This window comes from Tamandua tetradactyla, chromosome 3 (assembly GCF_023851605.1).
Source record: "Tamandua tetradactyla isolate mTamTet1 chromosome 3, mTamTet1.pri, whole genome shotgun sequence".
NCBI lineage: Eukaryota > Metazoa > Chordata > Mammalia > Pilosa > Myrmecophagidae > Tamandua > Tamandua tetradactyla.
The window spans coordinates 213,569,552-213,574,551 of record NC_135329.1 but is presented as its reverse complement, the minus strand read 5'-3'; the positions used below and the strand labels follow the sequence as shown (position 1 = coordinate 213,574,551).

Here is a 5,000-nt window from a genome sequence, read left to right as displayed (position 1 = left end):
ACAGATGAGCTGTTTTGGGGAGATTTAACTTGGGTGCAGGCTTACTGGGAGACTCACAGATGAGTGGGGACCAAGCCCCTGATCTGACTGAATTAACACTGTATACTGAAAGAAATTGCAGCAGAGAACTGGGGACATTCTGAGTGACTGGTGACTCAGAAAAAAAGCAGGCCAAATTCTGAACTAGTGAACTGTATGTGAATCCCAGGAAATATCCCAGCACAGATCATCAAGGTAATTTGAGTTCTCAGACAAGAAAGCAATGATCACAAGTGCAACCTTAGATTCTTTAAGAGCAAGGCACACCAGACTACCCTAATTGTAAATTTCTACATAACTTGTCTAGCAGATAAGAACAAGGCTATAGATACAATAAAGGGCATCATTAGCGAAGAGTTTGACAAAGTCCTTATCTCATAGAATCATTGAGGACAAGGAGAGATGTGAGCCAGATGATAGTGTGGTTGAGACAGGTCTGTAACTTTTTGGTTGACCATTCATGTACAAACATTGATTAGCAGATTGGTGCTAACTAGAACACATTTCTAGTGCCGTGCTATAAGACTCTCTGACTTTGTCATAGGGAATATTTTTATGGATGACATGGATCAGATTTGACAATTGACATGAAATTGCATTCAGTAAAGACATTAAACGATAGACTCAGCAGGAGAAATTACGGGAAGATTTAGAGGTTAGTTGACTGTGAGCATCGCATGAGTCAACAGTGCTTTGCGACTACCCAAAGGTCTAATGTGGTTTGGGTTTGCATCTGTAGAGTTAATGTGTGGGGACCCAAGGAAGGTCCCCTGTGGCTACTACATAGAATGCCTGTCAGCACCCATCTAGGATGTTTGGTTAGTTGGTTTGCTTTGTTAATTTGGTGATGAAAGGTATTACAGTGAGAATGATGGCAAGGGGACTTGAAGGCCTATCATGTTGAATAACCTTGATTAACTGTGTAATCAAGAAGAGTTTGGGTGGGTGGAGGGATGCACGGGGTTAGATGGTTGTGATGGTTCAAACCTGTATGCGCTCCAGAAATTCATGTTCTTAAAGCCAATCCATTCCTGTGGGTCTAGACCTATTGTAGGTTGGACCTTTGGATTAAGTTACTTCAGTTGAGGTTTGTTCCAGGTGGGTCTTACTCCTCTTACTGGAATCCTTTATAAGAGGAGGAAAAAGAGAGAAAAAGACATGGACACAAAGAGAAACATACTGGAGCTCAGAAAGAAAGCCACAGAGAGAAGCGGGACACAACAAAGCCCAGAAGAGAGTGGAAGTCCAGCAGACCTCGCTGTGGGTCTTGCCATGTGACAGAGGAGCCGGGGCACCAGTACCAAGTCTTTAGGGATGAAGCATCACCTGTTGATGCCTTGAGTTGGACCTCTTCACAGCCTTGGCACTGCAAGCTTGTAAGTGAATAAATCCCCATTGTAAAAGCCAACCCGCTTCTGGTATATGCATTTCATCAGCTTTAGCAAACTAAAACAATGTCTAAGAGACTGATCCTGGAGAAGAGAGAATGGACTTGTTCTGTTTTGCCCTGGAGACTCGATGTAAAAACAAAAAAATAATTGTAAGCGTTGTCTAAAGCCACAATGGACCTTCTAGAAGGATCAGGCATTACTTTTCACTGGCAGTGTATTGGTAGAGAAAGGATGCTCAAGAAATAGGAATGTCCTGTGAGCTTGAAGTATCTCACACAGAGGTAGATCAGGTACTAGTAAGGGCTCTTCCAGGGCTATCATTTCTTACAGAAATGCACCTGTGATAAGGAAGCCTGGATTTTCCTGGATAATATTAAATAATGAAGACTGGCAATGCTTTGCTCTGTGGTCAATGTGGAGAGCTGGCCCACTGTTGCAGCATCAGGCTGGTGACTGGATGGTATTTGAAAATGGTATTACAGTAATTCAGGGTTCAATAAACGGGGTCAATGCGAGATGATACAGTAGCTGAGACTGAAGATATGAAAGAAGCCATAAGAAGGCTTCCTGAGAACCTTTATAATGACAGAGTGTTTGCATTAAGAGAGCACTGGGCCCGACCGTGAGGCAGCAGATCTTGCCTAAAGAGCAGTGGACAAAACACAAGGAGGATAAACTCTATCTTGACCCATTTCTGAAAGAACCTATTCAGGAAAGAAAAGAGAGAGAGAAGAATGGGCAAAGAAATAATAGTGTAATTGAAATGATGCAGTTGTCCCCAAAGTACTTTTATGAAGGTGGTAAAACCTAAAATGTACAATTTAAGGACTTTTTGGGCTAAAATGTATTACCTTAAACAAGTATAATTTGTAATCATTATTGGAGTTTTTTAATTCTAAACTTTATAAAACTTTTAATTACTGATTTCACTTATCTGTTATAACTCTTTTCAAACTTCTAAGCTGTCTTTAACTAGTGTTTAATTGCTTCCTGGGGCTCAGAAATAATACTTTAGTCAGTTCTCACTGGCTGGATAACCTCAATTTACTAAAAGGTATAAGGATATAATGTTATACCAAGTAGTCACCTTTACATTACCTTTGTATGTTAGACAGATGCTTGGAAACCAGCCCCATAAGGGCTTAACTTGCAGGTATGACATGGAACAAGAAGCAAGTGCCTCTACCTGATTGCACCTGAAGTCAACACAGCAGTCCAACAGATCAGCTTTCATGCTTCATAAGTCTTCAGTAGAATGAAAACAAAGAGAAAGGATTCACTCCCCAGTTTGCCAAGTCTGGGAACCAGCCCCTGTTCAGTCCTCTTCAACCACCATCTTTTAAAATATTTGATTTTGGATTCTAACCAATTTTTAAAAATGATGTACACAGCCTCAGTGTGCAGACATATAAATCATATGTATGTACTCCTGGGTTAATTTGTATATTAGATAACAAAAAGTTGATGTTAGAAAAATAGAGAAAAATATAAAGAAAAATTATAGCTTTTCCCCATATCCCAGTGACTTGTCCACTATCATCATAAAATTTTTTTAACTATTGTTACATAGTATATTATAAGGATTGAATATGAGTAAAGTTTTAAGGTTTTAGGTTGAGTACCTAAAAGGATGATTTAAAAGGATGTATGTCCCCTAGAAAAGCCATGTTTTAATCTAAATCCCATTTTGTAAAGGCAGAATAATCCCTATTCAATACTGTATGTTTGAAACTGTAATCAGATCATCTCCCTGGAGATGTGATTTAATCAAGAGTGGTTGTTAAAATTGGATTAGGTGACGACATGTCTCCACCCATTTGGGTGGGTCTTGATAAGTTTCTGGAGTCCTATAAAAGAGAATACATTTTGGAGAATGGGAGATTCAGAGAGAGCAGAGAAAAACAACAAAGCCAGGAGAAGCAGAGTCCACCAGCCAGCGACCTTTCAAGATGAAGAAAGAACATGCCTCCTGGGAGCTTCATGAAACAGGAAGCCAGGAGAAGAAGCTAGCAGATGATGTGGTGTTCGCCACATGCCCTTCCAGATGAGAGAGGAACCCTGACCTTGTTCACCATGTGCCTTTCCAGGTGAGAGAGAAACCCTGACTATGTTGTTCGCCATGTGCCTTTTCACTTGAGAGAGAAACCCTGAACTTCGTCGGCCTTCTTGCACCAAGGTATCTGTCCCCGGATGCCTTAGATTGGACATTTCTATAGATTTGCTTTAATTGGGACATTTTCTCGGCCTTAGAACTGTAAACTACCAACTTATTGAATTCCCCTTTTTAAAGACCATTCCGTTTCTGGTTATTGCAGCTAGCAAACTAGAACAATTACCTTGAATATAAACTAAAAACTTTTCAACAATGTCCTTTCCATCCCTAAATTCTGAAGTGCTTTCTTCAGTGGCAGTGAAAGGGCTGGAAGTAAAGTGAGCAGGAAAGGAATCTATGGAAGCACAGGGGAACTCAGCAAGCACTGCTGTGTGGGGCAGAAATATCTGATTGGGATCTTACCTTGAAGAACAAAACAGACTAAGAGAAACAAGTTTTAGGTTATATTTTAAATTCCAAAAGAAAAAAAAAGAACAATGAAAACCGCTTCAGGGCCAAAGTAACCTTTTCTACTTCTGCCTAGTTGGGAGGCACTGATGTTTTCTTCCCTAAAGGATAAGTAGTTTGAGAACCACTTTTTCCCCATAACTTTCATTACTTTTTTTCTCATAGAAAACCAATCCTTTAACAAATGTTAATTAAGACAATGTTCACAACCAGCATACAGATAATGTTTAGAAGGGCAGTCTTTGAAACCAGACTACAAACTGGTTTGAGCTCCACCATCAGACGTGAGTGTGGCCTTAGACCTATGTTGCTAAACCTCTCTTGGTGTTTTCACCACTGTAAAATGGAGATGAAAGTACTACTCACCTCATACAGTTAATGAGAAGATTTAATGAATGACCATATCAGGTCCTAGAATAAGTGGTCAGTAAATGGGGCAAGTGTCAAAACTCATGGGATATAATCAAAGAACAGCTATATTTTTGTCCTCCCACTGTGCAGCATTTGGAAGACCTATTCTCCTGTCTTCTCAAATTGAGTATTGCACTAGTTGTTTAATATGATGTGTATTTTTTTATTGTCTGTATTTCACCATCAAAGAATGTATTTTCTAGAAGGGTTCATGGATTGTGGCAGATACTGAATATTACTACACAAGAGCCGATCCCACCTATTTCCACACTGGCAGAGTCCCGTTTTGGTCCTTTCATCCACCTCTCTCCCTCTTAAATGCAGCAAATCCTGACTACTCTAATATGGTGGCTCCATTTCTCAGGCGGTCCTTTCTTCTATCTGGAGATGTTAGAGTATGATGATGCAATTCTTAGAGCCGTGGGGGACATTTTTTTACCACAACGGAAGCCACCCTACATCCTAGAGATGTCATCTCCAAAAGATGGGAAGACCTGGATTTTTGTTGATGTCACTGAGCCACTGCAAGTATCAACCCTGAAACTATAACATTTCTATTCTTATGAAGGGAGATTGCAAGTCCTCATTGCTTAAGCCAT

At 40.1% G+C, this 5,000-nt stretch overlaps 1 pseudogene; it reads left to right on the top strand.

The window, feature by feature from the left end:
- Positions 1 to 1,939: 1,939 nt before the first annotated feature.
- Positions 1,940 to 2,241, top strand: LOC143675902 (cytochrome b-c1 complex subunit 7 pseudogene; annotated as a pseudogene).
- The last annotated feature ends 2,759 nt before the right edge of the window (positions 2,242 to 5,000 follow it).